Raw genomic sequence first — 23,291 nt, forward strand, 5'->3', positions numbered from 1 at the left:
TTAATATCTTCATAAGTCCAAGATTCACATTAAAAATGGAAGCATTCAAACCTCTCTATATTCTAATGTCTGTGAGTTTTACATTTTAAAAATATTTTGACATTTTACTGTAATTCATTTTCCATTGGCATAGGATGATTGATGAGTTACGGAGAATGGATTCAGCTCATCCATTTGACATCTGTTTGTCCATTCATGACATGGTTATCAACTTGAACATGCTTCCACCTTACTTCTGAGGGAGTTTTGTCCAAAGGAGTTAAAGTCCTTGAAAATTCTGCTCCTGCCTGAGCTCACTAGGGAATCCTAAATTCAGGAATCCTAAAAATTTTTTTTAAGATTTTTTATTTATTTATTTGAGAGAGACAGAGATCACAGGGGCAAGGAGAAGAGGGAGAAGCAGGCCCCCCACTGAGCAGGGAACCCAACTTGGGGCTCGATCCCAGGATCCCAGGATCATGACCTGAGCCGAAAGCAGATGCATAACGGACTGGGCCACCCAGGCGCCCCAGGAATCCTAAAATTTAATCTCAATTAAATTTAGTGAATAAAAGCTATCCTTCACCACAGCTACACTTCACTCAATGTACTGCCACCTACTGGATCAGCTAGTCTTAGTCAGCCCCACATTCTCAGTTCCATTCTTCTGTATCCCTCTTCCCTAAGCTCCTTCACCAAGAAATCACTACTGTTCCATACTCACTCCCTGCTTAAATTCTTTGAAAATTTGGCTCCTATGAGCCCTGGGGAGAATATATTGGGGTGTGGATGTGGTAATACACATAAGCAAACAAAAACAAAAACAAAAACAAAAAACAAAGAACAGTGGTCTTAAAGCTAGACAGAATCAGCTAGATTCTGATTGTGCCCCATCCCACCTTATGGTCTGGGTAATTTGGACAAAATATTCATGTATTCTGTGACTCCATTTTTTAAAACTAATCAAAATGGGTATAATAATCTCTTCCAGAAAATTGTTTTTAGAAGGATATAAAATAATAAATGTGAAGCCATAAGGTAAGAATTAGGTGTTCAGTATATTCCAGTTCTCTTCCATGCTCTTGCTATTGATATAAACTTAGAGCCACATATTGTAGATGTTTGGTGGTTAAAAGCAGGTGCTCAGAAGACCACATTTTTCAGGGCACTTGACTGTATTCTTTAAAACTGTATTTATATAAATCATACTTCACTAAAGCTGATTTCCAAAGGGAGGATACTTGGAAATGAGCTAAACTCAGAATGGCTCTAGACTTCTGCTACCTTATTTTTTTCACTATGGATGCATATCCTCTTTTTAACAAGCACCCGTGCTTTTCTCAGACAGGGATTAGAGAGTGATTTATTTACAATTTTCAAAGAGTATGAAAGGCTTCTCCACAACTGCTTAGACTCAAAATATCTTATGACTCTCCCTAATGCCCTTATTTTCAAAGTGTAAAAAAAAAAAAAAATGTTAGTGTGCCTTCAAGAACATCTTAGCTTGATTATTGGCTCCTGGCTATTTCCTCCTCACTACTCTGCAGTCAGTAAAGATGTACCCTAGAATGAATACGTTACTTAGTTCAATAAGTTTTGCTAGTTGGTCACCATTTTGGAAAATATATAATACATGAAATAAATGAGTACATAATATTTCAAATGATCTTTGTGTTAGGTAGACCCATGATCTCCATTTCCCATTGTTCACGTGCAACACTTTAATGGTATCAACCAACAAAATATATACATATCCTATAAAACACACAATACTGATTTATTCTGATGTTTTAATTGCCTATATTTTCCTATAAATAATGGAAAATGGCTCTCATTCTTTGCTATTTTACTCAATCTGACCATTGGATCTCTTATTTTTTTAGGTGTGTGTGTGTGTGCACATGCACTTGTCTGTATTTACCTTTTCTTTGAGATGAAATCTCTTTATAGACTGTTAACAAATGTGAACATACATCTGGACTTCTTTATGTCTTCCTATATTTAAAAAGATGCTGAATTTTATTGGCTCAAGTGCTTACTTTCCAGCTGGAGTTGTAAGCCAGAGGAATTATTTTACAACAATTTTATCATTTCTTTATTTTTCTTGCCTAAAGGTACTCTATGATTTATTTCATTACTTTTCTGGTTACATGATTTAAAGATACAATAGATAAAACATATTCCGATGAATTTTTTTCTGTGTTTCTTCTTTTTTAGAGTAGCCTTTTATTTAATGTTTTTATATTACTAATCTAGGGCAAACTCATTTTTATTTCAGTTCTCTAAGCCTTGGATAACCACTGTCTTAAACAGTCCTCTGATAAAATAAGGTCTAGATTTCTTATACTATATTTTGGAAAATTTCTATCTTATTCTATATTTTGTGTCCTAGATTTTGGATCATTCATCAACTAGATGTTGGTATGAGGTTGATGAGAGAATAGTTGATTTTTGGTGGAAAAGAAAAAAAAGCTATTAAGATCTCAACAGAGGCTAGTTTTCACTCCTTGTGGTGAATACTCCCTGTGGTGGACAGAGTCAGGAATCCTGAACTGTACTTCTCTCCCACTCTGCCTGCCCTAATTACATCCATTCATTAAGATAAAGCTTGGATATTATCTTCTTCATTAAACTTCCTCACTCTGGCCATAACTGCTTTTTTCCATCTGCTGAATTCCCATAATCTTGGTTTATTCATCCCTTTTGGTACCCATCCTAATCTAAACTATAATATGGTAATTTGTAAACATGTGGAATCTCCCCCACTTGATTATAAAATTCTTTAATAACATAACCATCTCTAATATACCATCTGATCTCTCAAAGCATCAAATATACTGCCTTGGAAATAGATAAATGGATGATCAAAGCATTTTATGTAGAATTTTTCTAATAAGGCTATAAACATTTTTAAGAATAAAAAACATGGCATTTCAAACTACCCTAGTTATTTAAATGCTTGTTGTTAATTGTCCAGGCAAGTATAACCCACATGGACTCCAGAGCTCTTATGGCCCATTGTCAATATGTCCCATTTAAAGAAATATTTGTCTGATTCTTAAAGCTGTAAAGAATACTGTAGAATTTTACTGTGCCCTGAAGAGTGTCACAAGAGTTTTACACAGTACATGTAATAAGGGTTCCTAAAAATACTCTAGATATCTCTTTCCCCACAATTTCTCATCCATAACTTCAACTAAGAATCTTTCATTTTCTCCATAGAATTCTTTACAGTCAGGATAGCCAAACTATGTAGTTCCAGATAGCTGTGTGCATGCCATTATCTTTGTGAAAAACTACTTCTGGAATTGTGCCATGTAGCACCTGTCCAACCATATGCAGTATCCCTGCAATTATGCTATTCCCTATTCATTTATACCTTCTCTGCATCATATTACTTCCACACAGAATCATTACACATGACTCTCACCATCTGCAACCCCCTGGGAAGTACAATTCCTAGGGTAATTAGCTTTTCTCATGAGAACTGATGTCCCTTGCAATTCTAGTGAATAAGCATCTCTACGTAACTAAACAAAAATCAGTTATAAGCAATATCCATCTCCTAGAAAACACCCTAGATTTACTTTCTGACCTTTAGCTGGAACAACCATCCATTCATTCATCTATTCACTACCTGAGAATCTACTGTATATAGAGAACTATACTGTAGTTGAAAGTAAAATAATAAATGACACTGTGCTCTTGGGGGACTTAAAGCTCAAGTATGGAAGTCAAACAAACAGACAACTATATGTTATAAGTACTATTAGGAGAGTAGGCAGGGACTCCTATGGAAATACAGATAAGTGATGGTGAACTCATCAGGACTTGAAGGTCAGAGAAAGCATTCTAAATACTTTGAATTCATTTATTTAACAAGTATTTATTGAGCCACCTGTGGTACTAGGTTCTGGTGTTACAAAGGTAAGCGGATCTTCTTTCACCATCTGGTGAAAAATTAGCTAAATGAGGTTCTGAGAGGATTAATAAGGGTTCAGCACTAAGGAGTCTGGACTTTATCCTGAGGGAGAAGTGGAACCATTAATGACATTTAAGCTTGAGAGTAGCATAAGCAGATTGGTATGTTAGAAAGGTCATTTGGTATAGAACAGGTAAAACAGGAAGAGACTGAAATCAGAGAACCAGGAGACTATGGTAATAACTTCAGCTATAGAATGAGCACAGTGTTGAAGAGGTGGAATTAAGGAGTGAAATCAGCAAGATGGAGAAATATGAGTTTTATACCATCATCTTCCCACAAAACATTGATTCTGACGATCATCTACAGAGTAGAGTACTTTTGTGGGAGTCTGGGAGTTTAGTGGAGAAGTTCCAGTGCACCATTAGAGAAAAAATTCTGAGACTAGATACACTGAAGAGGTTAAGAACATTTTCACTTTATTCACCCCCACCCCAAGGAGGCACAGCTCAGTGCCGAGAGAGACTCCCTTGGCCCCCAGTTTCTCCCATGACAGAAAGTGAGAGTGCAGTGACTACCCAGCTTCCCCAGCTATGTGGGACATTGCCAAAGAGGCCCACTTATTTCTCACCCCCTTGCACCCCCGCAAAGTACTGAGGTTATCTACATGACTGAGGGTTTATTAGAGGCTTTGAGCCCAACAGTCAGCACTTGTAAATCATATAAAGGATGTGGATCCTACTAAACTCATTGTAGACTCCTTTAGGAAGGCAACCCATAAGCTGCTGGGGATACCACACCTGTGGACCCTCCCAACTGGCCCATGGACAACCACAGTGGTTCCTGCTCCTCACCTATATACTCCCAATGTGATCAGCTTCCTGCATGCACCCCTGTGGGCAGCAAGTACAAGTCTTTGCGGATGTCTAGTGAGCATGAGAAGGAAGCTGACGACACTGTGAGATTGGGGAAAAACTATACAAATGAGCATTCAGGGCACTGCCCTAGGTTAAACAAATAGGAGGATCTTAGCACTCAGCCTGGTTTTATGGGATTGGGAGAAGGCATACATTAATAAGAATGCACCTCAAAGAGGGAACAAGAAGTGTGGTACAGGCATATTCATAGAAAAGATCTGAGAAGCCTTAGAATCAATCCCCAGTAGAAATGACTATTAAAGGCATTTCTTTCCTGAAGTCAGTAAAGACTAGAGGAGGTGATTACTTTTTGAAATGCAAAGATAGCAATTAGAAGACTTTAAGGAACAGAAAAAAGTTAAGTAAACATGACACCACCAAAGGAGCACAATAATTTCCAAGGAATTGAACCCAAAGAATTGGAGATCTACAATTTGTCCAGTAAAGAATTCAAAATGGTTGTTTTAAGGAAGCTCAGGGAGCTACAGAAAAGCACACAATTCAACAAACTCAGGAAAATAATATGTAAATAAAACAATGACTTTAACAAAGAGATAGAAATCATAAAAAACCAAACAGAAATATTGGAGCTGAAGAATACAGCAGGTGAAATTGAAAATTCAGTAGACAGCATCAATAGCAAACTTGATCATTCAGAAGAAAGAGGCAGCAAACTCAGAGACAGTTTATTTGAAATTATCCAGCACCCCCATGTTCACTGCAGCATTATTCCCAATAGCCAAGATATGGAAACAGCCTAGGTGTCCATCAACAAATGAATGGATAAAGAAAATATATATGTTTACATGTACCCAGAAGAATATTCAGCCTTATAAAAGGAAATCCTGCCATTTGTGAGAACATAGATGGACCTGGAGGACATTATGCTGAGTGAAATAAACCAGTCACAGAAAGATAGATAAATACTGTATGATTTCACTTATATGTGGCATCTGGCAAAAAAAAAAAAAAAGTGAACTCCTAGAAACAGAGAATAGAATGATAGTTGCCAGGGGCTTGGTGTATCAGAAATGGGGAAATGTTTGGTCAAAGGGCACAAACTTGAAGTTATTACATGAATAAATTCTGGATATCTAATTGTTGCATGGCGAGTATAGTTAATCATACTGAATTGCATACTTGATAATTTGTTAACAGAACAGATATTAAGCATTCTTAGCACACACGAGTATGTGAAGTGATAGATCTGTGAATTAAATTCGTTGTGGTAACCATTTCACAATGTATACATTTGTCAAGTCAAATCATGAAGCTGTCTACTTTAAATATATACAATTTTATCTGTCAATTACACCTCAATAAAGATGGAAGAAAAAAAGATGTAGAATTGGTAAGAGTGGGTGATTGGGAATGAGAAGTGAAAAAGAGAGGAGTCAAGGTTACTCCCAGTTTTCTGACTGTATCATTTACTGAAATGGTGAACACATGACAAAAGTGGTTTTACATAGTAAGCTAGTGAGTTTAGTTTTGAGTAGATTGGGTTTAAAATACTAATGAGACCCTCCTAATGGAGAAGTCAGTTAGCTTTTGGCTATATGGGCTGGAGATAATTATTTTTGATTCAGTAATATATCAGGATGGTGTGATAGATCCTGCCAGCTGCTCACTAAAAATTCATTTTCATTTCTTCCTAGTCAGCTTGTACTACATTTCTCAGTTTCTTTCAAGTGTGGCAATGTAACTAGATCTGACCAATAAGACATAAGTGAATGTGATGTGTGTTGTTCCTAAACCAAGGCTTTTTTTTCCCCAAAGATTTTATTTATTTATTTGTTTGTTTATTTATTTATTTATTTAAGAGAGAGAGTGAGTGAGCACACAGGTGGGGGAGCAGCAGAGGGAGAGACAGAAACAGGTCTGCCGCTGAGCAGGGAGCCCAGGACCCTGGGATCATGACCTGAGCCAAAGGCAGACACTTAACTGACTGAGCCACGCAGGCACTCCCCTGAATCAAGGCTTTTAAGAAGCTGGTATGCCTTCTCCATGTTCTTTTTCCACTTTAGCTAAATGGGAGCCAAGGCTGTAGAGGATATTGGATTCATAAAATTGAAGCATTTGAGCTCTTGAATCTCCACATGAAAAAAAAAAAAAAGCCTTCCCACCCACTAGGAATACTCACTTTGGACCAGTACATGAGAAATAAGCTCTATTGTGTTTGAGCTCTAGGTTTTGTGGTCTCTGTGTTACGGCATTTTAGCCTACCTCAATAAATACAATAGAAATTGGTGAGACAACTCAAGAATGCACAGAGCAGTGAGAGAAGTTGCCAAGGAAACCCTCAAAAGAGGTTTACAGTTAAGGGATGGCAGGAGAAAGATGAACCTATGAGGGAGACAGAAGAAGCAAGTAGACAGAAGGAAAATCAGAAGATAGCTTAGAGAGTCCAAGGCAAAGAGCTTCAGCTGTGCTCCATAGTCATGTGCAGGAGCAGAGGATGAGCCAAAGTTTTATTGGGAGAATAATGGGAAGAGAGGGGATTAAGTATGAGGTGATGGACCATAAAGAATACGATGAATAAAGAAAGAAAATAGGGTAACATAAAGGAAATAAACAGGGACCAGCAGAAGAATCAGGATTGGTTAAATAAATGGTATAGTCTAAGCGACAGTGAGAGAAATCAGCTGATACTGTGATTCAGTAGTGTTTTGGGGTTAGGTTTGTAGAAGCACAGCGGTTCTAGGTAATAATAATGTCTAGGATGTAGTCATGGGAGAAGAGAGCTAAAAAGGTAAATAGCTGATATGAAAACCAGTAGAATTGAGGAAGCCATAGCTTTGGATAAGTGTTTACCTTAGAAACTGAGTTCATCCAAGTTGATGTTTGATTTGGGTAGAGTATAAAGAAGACTGCAGTCCTCAACCCAATCAGTGTATTACAGTGGTTAAGACACTGTATCCTAGGGGCGGAATTTCATTAAATTCAAATCCTGGTCTGCAACTTTACTAATTACATCCTTTTGGGTAAGTTACTTACCTGTGTCTTGGTTTTTCCTTTGAAAAATGGGCTTTATAATAATAGTGCTTTTCTCAAAGATTTAAAGTTCCTAGAACAATATTTGACATACAGTAAGCTCTAAAAATATTTAATTTATATTATAATGATATTACTAAAAAGTGTTAGGATTTTGTAAGTTTCTGTTGTTTAACCACAAGTAAACAAGGGAAATCATAGACACACATCTCTGTTCCCACCATAAGAAGTGTAGTGAGGACTCTACAATATATTACAAATTGTGATGGGAAGCCTATGCCTCAAAAGAAGTTGGGGCTCAATTTTAGCTTCCTGGGAGACCTCTAATTTAGGTATGCAGGTGCCATCTATATGTTATATTCCTAGGCTAGGTACTGGTTTACCCTTCTGGTCCACAAGAGTCACAACTAACAATTTTCTCAAACCCTCCTTTGATTCCATCTTTAACATCAGTAGAATTAACTATTCTAGTTAACTATTCTATTTGGCTTTGGGTTAACACTAATTGAGAAACTACATCATGAATCAGCAACAGGAATGACTCATCAGTCATTCGGTTCTTCATTAGGCAGGATTACTCAACTGGCTAGAACCTTTGACACATTTAGATCTTTATAACTATTAACTAGCTCCAATGGCTTTGGGCCAACACAACCTAACAGGAAAGGGCTAGCTAAAAAATACCCCTAGCAATTCCAAGTAAATTAAAACTAAATAGGTGAACAACACTCCCCTTTCCACCAGCTGATTCAAAGGTTGTATTCATTTGATTCAAATGTAATCAAGTTCATCTAATTCTCGTGACTTCCTACCACAGCTGAATTCCAAAGTCTGAGTGCTTAGTAATCTTGGCCACTTTTCTATTTATAAAAAAGAGGGGCATTATATGTGACAAAATGTAATTACTACTTATTCATTTGAAAAATATGATTTCTCATGTTAATACATAAAAAGATTAATAGATTCTTAATGCTCTGTTTATTTTCAGAGGGGCCAACAAAAGGCCTACTCAAGTGATCACAGAAAATTTATTTTAGTGAAATACTGTGAAGTTAACCACTGAGATTCTGTAGAATAATTTATTACTGATAACCATTCATTTTGAAGCTCATGTCTAAAGTTATTTTTATGACTCAGAGTGGGGTGTAAAGGCAACTGTCAATAATTCTGACATAGTCTGTGCATGTGTGTGTGCATGTGTGTACATGTTCATTGGTTGAATTATAGACCATCCCCAACTCTTATGAAAAATGCTTTTGAAGTATTCCAGACTTTCAGGAATGTGAGAAAGTCAACTTGATTATGCATTTCTGTTGGGGAAAGGGGCACAGGGTAGGGATGAGTGAGGAAGAGCTGAGGATGTTTCATCTGGAAAATGAAAATAAAATCCTTAATTTTATCTAGGTTCTTAGATACAGTCATGAGAGGTATATTTCCAGTACTGCATACATGTTCTCTTAGTTATTTTACTGTTTAAAGTCCAGTGTGTTTTCAAATGCAACTAAAGGTGTGACATTACTTATATACCTAATAATATTTCCATCTTCCTCTCACATATGGTAAGTTCATGACATCTAGAGGTTTAATTTCCAGTATCAAACATTTTATTTTTCTACTCATTTTATAAACGAATAAGATCAAAATTCAGGATAATGATCATTTGCACAATTATTGCTGGAAAAATGAGATGGTGTAGATTCCAAAGTTGAACTACTTGGAGGCAGCCATTGCCCTCATGGAAGAGCCTAAAATATTTCATCATGGGTGGAGAAAAGCAAATATGTGGCATATGAAAGGTTTTTTGCAAATATAACATATACCAACGCTGGCTATTTGAAAGTTAATTATTTGAAAGTCAGCACATTTATGAAAATGCTGCGTCATGATGTATTTTTTTGTGAACTCACATATTTCAACATATGCTTTCATTTCTTTGTTTACTGTTTCACACTTTACTGAAATATACTCCCCACATGATTTAATCTTTTTCTTCAGCTTTTCCGTGCTGGAATCCATTAGATGGAATTAGAAGACACTCACTTTGTTTTACCTTAGCCCCATTGGGATCACTGGCTCTATTTGCCTCCTTACTCCCTGTTATAGTCAAGTCAGTGATGGCTTTTACTGTGACCTTAGGCTGGAATAAGCCTCAGAGTTTGGGGCTTTGTTCTTACTATATTGTTATTTATCAACCCCACTGTAGTTCCCTTAACCTTCTTTCATTTTTCTTCAGTTCTTGTAGCTGCTTCTCTAGGTTCTGGACAGAGCTTGTGGGGTATTTTCATGGACTCAGTGGGATTCTATTTATGCCTGGTTTTGCTACTCCTCTGACTGTAGCTCCTATCTGGACCTCAGAACATGTCTGCTCACCTTTCCCTTTGGCTCCTTTGGGTGTGACCTCTGATCTATTTGGCTAGGGAAAGTGGTCCCCTATTGTCTAGGTGAACTTCTACCCTGATTCATTCTGACCAAAATCTTTCTCCAGTATGACAGACATTTAAGAGCTCCTTCTTTAGAAAACATAGGCTATATGTAGATATTTAAATAAACTAATATTTACCTTTTGCAAAAATGGAACACCCCAATTTTTATATAACAGCCTATACACCCTTACTAAATTTAAACAAATGTGGAATTAATCCAAAGCAGGATAGTTTGCAACTTGAGTATTTATGCTACCAACAGAAATCTGGCTATACAGTAAGTTGTTATTTTTTTATAAGAGCACCAGCAGCAAAGATTGCATCTACAAGAACTAATATGAAAATATGAAATATGAAATATGAAATATTATATTTTGCAGCTATACTGTGCTTAGGACAAAATGGTACTCAGCAGGAAGAAGTGATGCAGTTAAAAAGCTTGGGCATAGTGTAGCGGTTAACAGTATGGAGTATGGATTCAAACTGCCTAGGTCCAAGTCTTTATTTGGGAACTTATACTTTGATAACCTTGGAAATTTGCTTCATCTCTCTATTCTTATTTCATCTTCTAACCCTCGTAGGGTTCTTGTAAATATTGAATGAGATAAAAGATGCAAATTGCTTAAATTCATGACAGGTACAAAGTAAGTACTCAATATTAAAAACAACCCAGATTTTCTGAACACTTAATTCTGAGCCAAATACTATTTTATGTATGTATTTTAATTCAGTTAATTCTCACCTAATTCTCCTATAAAATTTGTACTATTATTCTTATATTAGAAATGATGAACCTTAGGCACAGAGAGGCCATTTAATTTGGCTACATGTTATAACTTAAAATTTCATCTCTGCATATGGTTCCTGAATCCATAGTCTTAACTGCTTCACAACACTGACTGTTGGTTAATGTTAACTATCATTATTATTCCAATTCATGAATTTCCATTTTTGGAAAAAATTCTAAATTCCTGGTCTTCTGTCTAGGTGCAGTACATTTTTGGGGTCTACATTTTAGTTAGAATAGCATCTTCATCATTGAATATCATTTTTCTCTTGCCTCTCTAACTCTTTGACTTCCTTTTCTTTGGTATATACATGTTATCATGGATACTATATAAAAGTAAGTCTTGTTTGAGGAGGGAGGGGTCCGTGCTACTTACCCAATGAAATTGTAAGCCCCTTGATAGCAGGGAACACAGGAGCCACCAGTGCTGGGCTAAGAACACATTATAGGCTCTGTAATATTTTCAGATAGATGCTTATGTAACTAATGACTTCAGTTTATTTTAAATATAATGTAAGAGATTTGAAGCCTCTTATGAATACAGAAAGGCTATCTCAATGCATTATTTAATATACCTTCTGATGAGGTTTATAGAGATTCTTTTTTTTCCTAATTACTGCTCTGGTTAAGCAATAAAGAACAAATTGATCATTATGTAATGGCATGAATATGAATTTAGTCATGCCTAGAATACTGTTCTAACCCTGGCTCTTATTTTGCCCTTTAGCTGCCAAAGGAACCAAGAAAGTAGATACTCCAGGAATTCTGACAGTCTAAATTTTTTCAATCTCCCAGCATGTCCTGCTGGCACAATGAGGCCATAGAAATTCAGGCTGTGCACTCTGATGCATGCTTAGTAGACTGTCTTTAAATCCCAGCAAAGTCAGTTATTCATGAAGAACAATTTAGCTGAAACTGTAGCGTTTTCACTGACACAGCACTTCAGGGTGGCAAGTCAGAGAGGTCTATAGTGTCTTAGTGCCAGAATTGGGTACTACAGAACTTGCTTTGTTTATTTTTATTAGGGATGGAACATCGTCATATGTGTTGAACAATCTGAATTTAATAGTCTCTAAGTCACTTTAGATAAATTCTATGGATGATACCATTTTGACAACATGGAGAGGATTGAGATTTCAGGTTTTCCTTAGTAAGGAATTCTGTTTTTAGCATTTTATCAAGACAAGGGATAGAGGAATAGTGGATACTCTCTGGCAGATATAGGATACATTTCTACCAGAAGGAATATAAATAGAGCACTACAGGCAGTTTTAATTTAAGAAGACCAGTGAAGAAATTGGAGATGCCCCCTTCTCTATTAAGCACCTATCTCCTATATCACTAGTCCTATTTTGTATGTAGTAAAAGCAATGTTCAGCAATATTAAAGGTCAAAGTATATGTAAGTGTAAAATTGCTCACTTTAAACCAAATATGGGGTACCTCTGTCTATTGGAAGGCAAATTATAGAACTTATTAAATAGCCAGTAATGATAGAGGTTTTAAAACTAGTAGATACTGTATTACTTAGTGATAAATATATTACCAGATTTTGTAAAATTTAAATTCAAGCCACTATCCTGAGAGAAGACATAAGGAAATAGTTTTTCTGTTCAGGATATTTAAATAATAGTAAATAGTAAAGCCATTGCTAATCCTGGTAGATACATTTCTTAGAATTATCCATATGACTGGATACCTAGAAGTAAAGTGGTCAGACTACAAACCACTTGTAGACTTCTAATGCATGTGCAAATCAGAGTTGATGGATTCACTAAGACAAAAAACTTGGGGATGCCTGGGTGGCTCAGTCAGTTAAGCATCTGACTTTTGATGTCAGCTCAGGTCTTGATCTCAGGGCCATGAGTTCAAGCTTCATGTTGGGTTCCACACGGGTGTAGAGCCTACTTAAAAAAAAAAAAGACATAAGAAACTTGTCTTGTATGTGAGCGTAACTAAACTGGGGGAAATATTTGTCATTTGGAGAAACAGAATTATATTTATCATTTGATACTAACTGAAACCAGAGTCATCAGCCCAGCTTTTTTATAAAAGCTGCTCTTTCAAGAGACCAAATGTAAAGGAGTCTAAAACATTAAACATAAAGTCATTAATCTCCCAGAATAAGATGTCTTATAGACAGAATTTAAGAGTCAAGAGAATTACAAAATTGCCATATTTACATTTGTGTCTCCAGTCTGGACTTTAATGTCCTACTAAAGCTTTGTAGTCAGAGGCAAGTCATATTGGCTCCAGTAGACAGGTGATCAACAGATAACTTAAGCATTGTAGTACACGTTTTAGCTAATGTCAGAAAAAATAAGAGCTTGGGATGATTAAAAATGTCTTTGGAGACTTTTTTCCCTCTGAAACAAAGTGGAAGTTTATAAGACAGATGGAGAAATAATGAATGCACATTGAGAAATAGAAGAAAGAATGGTCTAGTATCATTAACTCCACAAGTTCCCAAATCATCGCCTTCTCCGTACTCCAGGTACCATCTAGATGCAGCATTTGAACAGTAACCCCAACAAAGTCTATTAAAAAAATTATTTATTTTAGAGAGAGAGAGCACACAAGCACAGGGAGGGGCAAAGGGAGAGGGAGAGAATCTCAAGCAGACACCCCGCTGAGCATGGAGCCCAACTCGGGCTGGATCTCACAACCCTCAGATCACGACCTGAGCCGAAACCAAGAGTCAGATGCTCAACCAACTGAACCACCCAGGCATCCCCCCACCAAAATCTTAATGCACAAGGCTACAAAATATATTTCAGTACATAGTATTTTCAACATTGAATAATACTCTTCTTCATATGGTTCAAGAGTTAAGCTTCTTTACCTAAGTAGATCATAAACTCTTTTGAGGACAAAAATGTGTTTTATTTGCATGTATTTATTCCAGACCACCCAACAATATATGATTTCCCTAACAGTTTCTTAAAGAATGCCCATTGAATTAAATTATATAAATCATTGAAGGAGTAATGCTATGGGTCAGTTGCAAAGAAAGAATACAGATGCCAGAAACATCATGAATGTGAATATATGAATAAGAATATAAAGAGACTCTAAAAGGAAGCTGTGACATATACTTAAAATTAATTCGCCTGGGTGAGAAGCATTTTCCTATTTAATATCTGGCCTATTTACTAGGCATACAATACTAGATCATAATTAATACTACCAGCACAATTGAGCTTGTATATATGGATCTCTTTTATTTCTCTAAGGATCAGTTTTATAGCAAATGAAATTAGGCAGCAATAGACAACACAAAAGTTATACTCATTTAAACATTCAGAAAAAGAATGAAAAATCAGAACTTTTGCTCTTAATTGCTAATTATTACAATGTTAAACCTTAATGAATTACTGGCAAACCTAATATTGATTTAAAGCTCCCATTTATTATACACTATTTCTATTAAGAAAAACATAACACATTCAAATCTGTTTTAGTGTTACATGAATTCTATTTGGTCAGATTCCAACAGAATATAAAATATTGCTAACATTCTACTTGCTATTAAAATGTTTATACTCTGAAGTGAGCAAAAAATGGAAACTGAATTAAAGAAGATGTACAACATGTGAAAATATTTGTCTTGGTAGAATATTGTTTTACATTTCCCTCCTACAGTGTGTGAAAAATTGTAATCAAAGAAAAAAATAGGAATCAACGAAGTTATTTTATTATAATCTCAATGATTTGTGATTCATGGGCTTGGGCTTTTCTGGTGCTCAAAGGGAAAAAAACAAAGGAAAAATAATTCTGATGTGCTGCAGTAGAGTTGTATAATTGTGTACTGGTGCAGTTCCATGGGTTTACAGCATCCACATCACAGAAACCATAGCAACAGCAACAACCTCCTATGTAGCACTGAAATTGCAATTCCCTGGTGCCATGACTCCATTCAAACCAATGTGAGAGAATTTATTTTATTTTTAAAATGATACATAACTATTTTAAATAACCCATAGACTGGAGGCTGATAATGTCCCTCTTTAGGGCTTCATTTAGTGTTAATCCATGGTACCTGTGTTTAGGGGGACTCGTCAGATGCAGACTGTGGTGTATACCCATTCCACCACCTCCCCAAGTTCCTTTCATCCCACTAAGTCCTGCATCCAAGCACTGGGCAGAGTAGCAGGGTGGCAGTGTTGTCCATGTATGAGATCTTTATTACCACCATCGTCAGTAGCAGTAGTCTTTTATTCCCTGTTGAGTTTGCAAATCTCTCTCACTCCTCGAATTGGCTATAATCAAAGGAGAGTGGTTGCAAGAGAGGTGGGAAGCAAGTGTTTAAACAGAGGATTGCACTTGAGAGGGTCCCAGAGTTTAAATTCATCCTAAGTAGCCAAATGCATAGAGTTTCATGAATTCTTAATATGGGTTAATTGTTTGATTATAAATGGAAGATCTCAGGGTCTCCCCTGGGGGAAGTAGGTTCACTCCCAGGTTTAAGGGCCTATAAAAATATAAAGTTTTTTTTTAAAAAAATAACATGGTTTTTATATTGTTCCCTTTGTCTGTAAAATCCACCTCTTCAATTATCCCTGGCCTGTCCTTCCTTCTCACTCAACACCCCGTCCTAATCACACATTGATCTTTTAATGTTTATCAGGTGCTCTCTCCTCCACCTAGCCATGCTGGACTCCACCTTACTTCCCCTATGCTATACTTCTATTTGTTATAGCCTTTAAAAGTACATAATTAACTTATTCTATACAACTTTCTCCCAATTTGACTAAAAACTCCTTGAGGAGTTTTTATAGGAGCTAGTGTTGTTTGCATCCCTTTTTTGCCCCTGAACTAATCAGAGCCCCCATATTGCAAATTTTGTTAGAGATGAGACTAGAACTATGGTTCTCAAATACCTGTTCTCAGTTCAGTGCTGGATTGAGAGGAATTACTTGGAGGGATTTTTAGAAAGACAGATTTCTGGGCCCTATCTTTAGATATTCTAGTTTAGAAGGTTGAAAGTCTGTATAGAATTATGTAATTTTAAAAGATATCTCAGCTTTTAGTCCCTTTGAAATTATATTGGTGGAACAGATGTCCTGAAGATTCCTGTCCTGGATACCTCACACTCAAACTCAAAATTAAATCTATATTTAGCTTAAGTTAAGCTGTGAGGGAGGTTGAGTAAGGGGAGCTATTCTGGAAATCCACAATCCCCTCATCTCCTAAACTTCCTTCTTCTCCCCCGAAATAGTTCAGAACAAGAAGATCTGCAGAAGTTATGGATGTGATAGGAGCTTAACTCTTTCCCAAAATATTTTCATTGTCAGTAGTTCATATTTCTAACTTTAAGATTCATATTTTTAAAACTCCTAAATCAAATGGGATATTTAAATTTTAATGTCTAAATATGCCTTTTTAAAATTTTACTTAATCAAATAAATTTTCCTGTTTATAATTTTTTTATTGTGATGTTAATCACCATACATCATTAGTTCTTGATGTAGTGTTCCATGATTCATTGTTTGTGCATAACACCCAGTGCTCCACGCAGAATGTGCCCTCTTTAATACCCGTCACCAGGCTAACCCATCCCCCTCCCCCTCCCCTCTAGAACCCTCAGTTTGTTTCTCAGAGTCCATCGTCTCTCATGGTTCATCTCCCCCTCTGACTTACTCCTTTATCTCTAACCTTATTATTAAAATTAAGACTCACTGACACAAGTAAACTTTTCTGAAAGTTATCTACTCTAAAACAGTTTTATCTGGGATCATTTTCATTCTGCCTAATAAACACCTTAAATATTTTTAGTTTGAGTCTACTGATGATCTGATCTCAGTTGTTTATTTTGGTTTTTGGTCTGAAATTATCTCTATTTTGCCTTTATTCTTTAAGTATATATTCACTGGGTAGAGAGTTCTAGCTCATCACTTTCTATTAGCTTGAAGGTATTTTTCTATTGTCTTCTAGCTTCCAGTGGTAGCAGAAGGAAAATAGTTGCCTGTCATGTCTTTGATGGCAGCTTTTCTTCTGGTGGCTTTTAAGATTCTTATTGTCGGGTATTAAGGAGGGCATGTATTGAATGGAGCACTGTGTGTTATACACAAACAATGAATCATGGAACACTACATCAAAAACTAACGATGTAATGTATGGTGATTAACATAACATAATAAAATTAAATTAAAAAAAAGATTCCTATTGTCTTGTTTTCTAAAGTTTTACTTAAACCGGTCTTTATTTTGTGCACATATACATGTACCCACATACTGTCTATTTGAAAATATATCCTCCTTGAATCTGTTGAGTTGATGAATTATTGGAAATTCCTAGCTATTATCTCTTCAAATACTGTTTCTCTAGTCCCTCTTTCCTCATCTGCTAGGACTCCAGTTAAATGTATTTTAGACATTTTAACGGTATTGTGTATGTCACTTACCATTCTACTGCATTTTTCATCTTTTAGTACTTAATTGTGAATAGTTTCTTTAAACCTATCTGTTGTTCAATCCATTAATTCATTCTTAATTTCAGTTATTATTATAATTTCTACTTCGTTCTTTTTCAGTATTTTAATGTTACTTATAGTAGTTTCCAGTTCCTTGCTCACTTTTTTCAGATAATGACTTTTATCTCCGAAATAAACAGAAGTGTTGTGTTCAATCCATATCTGATCATTCCCTTATCTGAAGTCCCTAGGTATATCCCTTTTGTTTCGAGATAATTTTGTTTTGCCACCAGGTATGATTTAGAGTATTTTCTGGATATCTTACTAGAAAAATCTTCTCAGAAATAATTGCAAATCTAGGATGATGTTAAGCTCTTTGAGGGAGGATATTGCCTACTTTTGCAGGGCATCTGAGGGCAGTAGCAATCTCAAGACTAAGGGTAGATACATTTCTGATTCAACGAGGTGATTAGCCATAGCATAGTCTGTACCACCATTTCAGAAAATTTCTCTCCAGATCTCAGTCTGGAACAGGACTGTTACACTGGGGCTTCTGTCTTTGGTGTGCACAAAACTCCAAACCCACTTCCCTCTACTTCATAAAAACAGCAAGATATTTAGCCTCTCAGCAACATTCCAAAAGTTAGAAAATAGTCTCAGGGTAAAAACCCTGGGTGGTAGAAAGTGTTACACATGAAAATTCTTGTTCCCTCCTACCTTACCTAAGCTCAGAACTCAGACCTATGCACCACACATCTCCTGCCCTTCACCAGCACCTGTTTCTGAGCTGCCTTTTCTGAATGGGCATTTTTTTTAAAGATTTATTTATTTGAGAGAATGAGAATGAGAGAGAGAGAGAGAGTACATGAGGGGGGGAGGGTCAGAGGGAGAAGCAGACTCCCCGCTGAGCAAGGAGCCCGATGTGGGACTCGATCCCGGGACTCCAGGATCATGACCTCAGCCGAAGGCAGTCGCTTAACCAACTGAGCCACCCAGGCATCCCTCTGAATGGGCATTTGCCCCTGAGGCAGAAACTGATCTGGCTCACATCTGAGGTGTACTTCTCTTCCTATTCCAGCCAGGACATTTTTCAGTCTCTTGTTAGGTCTCTCTACCTTTTAGAAGGTGATTTTTGTCAAGCCTTTTTAGTTGTCATTACCAGGAAAATTGATCCAATTTACCAGGACTGTCATGACTGGGTGCTTTGATGATGTGTTATTATTTATTAATGGTTATTTTCATTTTATATTTGTTCATGGCTTTTTTCCCTATTTTTTTCTGGTTTGTTACACATTTCATTTTTCATTTAATTTGAGAGTTTATTAAATTTTCCATTGCATTAATAACTGTGTTCTTTTTTCTCATTACTCCTTACCAAACACATATTTCTTTACTACTATATGAAATCAGTATTTTCAAAACATTCTCAACCAATATATTTCTGTTACTAAATTGCAACTTTTAAATATTTTTACTTCTCTATTTTCCTCCTCCCTGACATAGATGAGATCTTTGGGATTTTTTTTTTTACCTGATCTCTCTTTTCTAAACACCACTCACCCTATCTCCCAAATGCTAAGTTTTGCTAATATAGCTGACTAATAATAAGAATTTATCGTAGGCTCCTTATATTTAAAGATTATTTAGCATTTAAGTAACAAATTATTAAATAGTTAACTACATAATGTATTGCTTGAACATAACAGATCATTAAATAGTTAACTACATAATGTATTGCTTGAACTTTATATGCATTGCAGTGTTCTTTGCTCAGCACTTCTTTCCTTGAGATCTCTGCACTGACCCATATGTCGCTTCTTAAGAGTTTTGTTCAGAGAAGTTATGTGGCTGGATGGATTATTGCAATGCTTACATATCTGTGAATATCCTGCTATCACACTGACCTATTCGTTCTATCATGTATGGGGCTGGGAATAAGCACTTGTTTAAATCCTAATTATTGGGCGCCTGGGTGGCTCAGATGGTTAAGCGTCTGCCTTCAGCTCAGGTCATGATCCCAGGGTCCTAGGATCGAGTCCTGCATCAGGCTCCCTGCTCCTTGGGAGACTGCTTCTCCCTCTGCCTCTCTCTCTCTGTCTCTCATGAATAAATAAATAAAAATAAAAAATCTTTAAAAAAATAAATAAATCTAATTATTAAACACCTACTATAAGTGTAGTAAAGTTGTAGGTATCAGACTAGTGATATAATCTTATTTCTTGAAAATTAACTTTATAGATTTAAATGTGTTGCAGTGGGGGTGGGAGGTAGTTGTGTAACACTCAGAGAATGTATGTCAAAGGAGCAACAACCTAGTATTAACTGGAAGCCTGCTGTCCTGTGATTATTTTCCTTTGTAAATAACATTTTTGTCTGGAAGTTTATCAGGTTTTCTTTTTGTCCTTCGAATTTAGGAATTGTACATGGCTTGTTCTTGATCTTATTCTCTCTGGATGTTGTTCTCTTAGGGGTGTTGTAATTTTTTTTTTTTTTGGTCCATTCATTGTGTCTGGCACTGGAAGTATCCTGGAGAATAGAGAAAAGTTTCAGAAGCCTCTGTCTATCTGATCAGTGGGATCACTCTCTGCTTTGTAATCTTCTTCCTCTCTCTAAGCCCCAAAGATAGAAAGGACTCAGATCATATCAGTTCAGTTCCTTCTCAGTTCCTACAGACCAAGACCAGGCATATTTATGAGGTACCCCTCCCTGAATGGAAGGGGGTTGTCCATATATCTGCAGGATCCATGATCATGTGTCCTTCCCCAGAAATTGTCTACACCAGAGGGTAGAGAGATCTATAGTAATTCTCCTGCCTTCATCGGCTTTCATCTTCTGCTGCCTCCTCATTTACTCAGAAGTACCTGAGTGGGATTTGGAGTTGGTAATAGAAAAGACAGAAAATTATTTAAGTATCATCCCAGAGTTCTTTGCTTAGATACCAATAATGTATTATTTTGCAAATATTATTGAATTCAGATAACTAACATTAGGATTTTTGCACTTATGTATTTAAGTAAAACACATATTTCTACTTTATTTGGTTTGGGGATCAAAGTTTATCAGCCTGTAATAGTTTTCTATTGCTCCATAACAAATTACTATGAACTTGGAAGTGTAAAACATTTATTACATTATAGAACCCATGGTTCAAGAATCTGGCATGTTTTAGTTGAGACTTCTGCAGTACTGCACAGACTAAATCAAGGTGTTGACTGGCTGCACCCTCCTCTGGAGGCAAACTAGGGAAAGATCTACTTCGTAGCTCCCAAAGTTGTGGGCAATATTCAAGTTGCTGGTTGTAAATTGAGACCCCTGTGTGTTTCCTCTATGGCTGTCATCCCTGGTGGGCTCCTGGAGGTCATCCTCATGTTCTAACCACAGAGTTGTCTCACAACATTGCAGCTTACGTAATCAAAACCAGCAACGGACTCTCTCTTTTCAATGCTTACCTGATTAGGTCGGGCCTACCAGGGATAATCTTTCTTTGGATTAACTCAAAATCAACCTATTAGGGACTATAATTAAATATGAAAAATTCCTTCATCTTTGCCATATCATGTAACCTAATCAAGGAAGTAACTGTCCTATCGTATTCACAATACCACTCTCACTCAGGGGAGAGAATTGTAAGAGAGGGTAGTAATCTTGGGGAACTTCTTGGAATTCTGCCTACCACAAAGCCTCATATATACCCTGATTTCCTTCTTTTTGTATTTCAGAAAAATCCTGAAATTTTATAATTTTTATTCTTTTTAAACGAAGTTTAGTTCAGGGCATTTTTTTTTAAGCTTTGAGACATACTAGATATTTTATGATGATTTATCAATCTATATGATGTTGACCTTAAGATATTAACAATTTTTGTGGCCTAATATTTGGTGACTTTAAAACAATATTCCATATGTGCTCAAAGAAAATGAAGATTTTTTGTTTTGTCCATATTATATTTTGTATGTATGTAGCGTGAAAAAATAGACCTTTGCTAAATTAAGACACTGACTGGAAAGGGTTAATTTACTAGCACAGCAGAGCCTGGTCAATACTGTATAAGATGGGGAAGTTTACCTATTTAGAACACAGTAAATTTCACTGATTTATTTATTCAGCTTTCTTTTAATTCATCTCAATTCTCCCTTCCCGGAGAGCTGCCACTAAGAATGTCTGCAAAGAGGACTCTTCTTGTGAAAGAAAATTTTTGAGGCCTTATTTGGGTGAGAATAGTGTTTCTTCTATATAAATTAGTGTTTGGATAGATAGATGTAACCTCAAACTTATTTTACTTTGGCACTCTGAAAATGTTACTCCATGGTCATCATCTTGTCTGTGTTACTATTGGGTTGTATAGAAGTATTTTTCCCTTTTTAAAATATACAATACTTTGATTAGGTATGTTACTAGATTTTATTATCCAATGCTGGATATTGTGTGAAAATTCCCAAAAGGTAGTTTTGGAAGTTGAATCTTTAATTCAGACATGACATTCAAGTAGTATATGTGAAATTCTGTGAGTCTTAGACTTCATAAGGGAATGAGGTAGTTGGAGAATAGTACCAAGGACAGCTCCCAGGGAATGGATACCTTTAAATTGTAGCTGAAAAGCTTCCAGGGAGAGAGCAAACCATATTCAAAGAAAAATATGAGGACTGATAAGTATAGGAGTTAGTATAGCTCCTATTTTGTGGCTCATGGATTTTTTTTTAAAGATTTTATTTATTTATTTGAGAGAGAGAATGAGCACATGAGAGGAGGGAGGGTTACAGGGAGAAGCAGACTCCCTGCTGAGCAGCGAGCCCGATGCGGGACTCGATCCCGGGACTCCAGGATCATGACCTGAGCCGAAGGCAGTCGCTTAACCAACTGAGCCACCCAGGCGCCCTGGCTCATGGATTTTAAAGCATAAAGCCACTAAGTGGTCAAGAGAGTTCTTATCTTGTCATTATCCTTAAATTATTTTATTCATTACTATTTACTTCATTCATTGATGTTTATTTGTTAATGTTTAAATTCAGATGAAGGTTCAGGGAAGGGTAGATCTGCAAGACTGTCTGGATGGCCGTGTCTTAGACATAGCTCAAAATATCCTGATTGTAAAATATGAGCAGCAAGGTCATCCCAGGAGGACACAGTTGACAAGAATGAGGAAAGAGCTCTTTAACCTACTGAGGGAGGACCCAGTCCCATTGGGAACTGAATTAAGAAACTGAGACCAGAGATAAAGAATAATCTCATACAGGAAGATTAGGGATAAAGCCTGCAGCTTTATAAATGGAGATCTTTTTTTAACCCCTAACATAATGGGTCTAGAACTATAAGACAACTGTCCTTCCAGACTTACTAGTGAGAATGGAGTGTCTCCTAGGCAATAAAGACCCAATTCTCTGTATCTTGTGTTATAGATTGAATTATGCCCTTCCCCCAAAATAATGTGTTAAAGCTTTAATCCCCCGCACCTCAGAATGTGACCTTAATTAGAAGGAGGGTCATTGCAAATATAATCTAGATGAAGTCACACTGGAGTATGGTGGGCTCTTAATCCAATATGACTGTTGTCCTTACCAAAAAAACAGCTATGTGAAGACATAGGCAGAGACTGGAATTATGCAGTTGCAAGCCAAGGAATACCAAAGATTTCTAGAAAACCAACAGAAGCTAGGAGGAGACACTGGAGAATTCTCCTATAGTATTCAAAGGAAATGTGGTTCTGCCAACTCCTTGATTTCAGACTTCTAGACTCCAGAACTGTGAGACAATATATTTTTATTTTAAGCTATCCAGTTTGTGATATTTTATTATGGCAGCTCTAGGAAATCAGTACACCTTGGGTCCTGGAAGTGAGTGGAGAGGAAAGACACAATTTCTGT

Source organism: Callorhinus ursinus, unplaced genomic scaffold (assembly GCF_003265705.2).
Source record: "Callorhinus ursinus isolate GAN/ISIS: 27379988/994484 unplaced genomic scaffold, GSC_fseal_2.0 scaffold8, whole genome shotgun sequence".
NCBI classification, from domain to species: domain Eukaryota; kingdom Metazoa; phylum Chordata; class Mammalia; order Carnivora; family Otariidae; genus Callorhinus; species Callorhinus ursinus.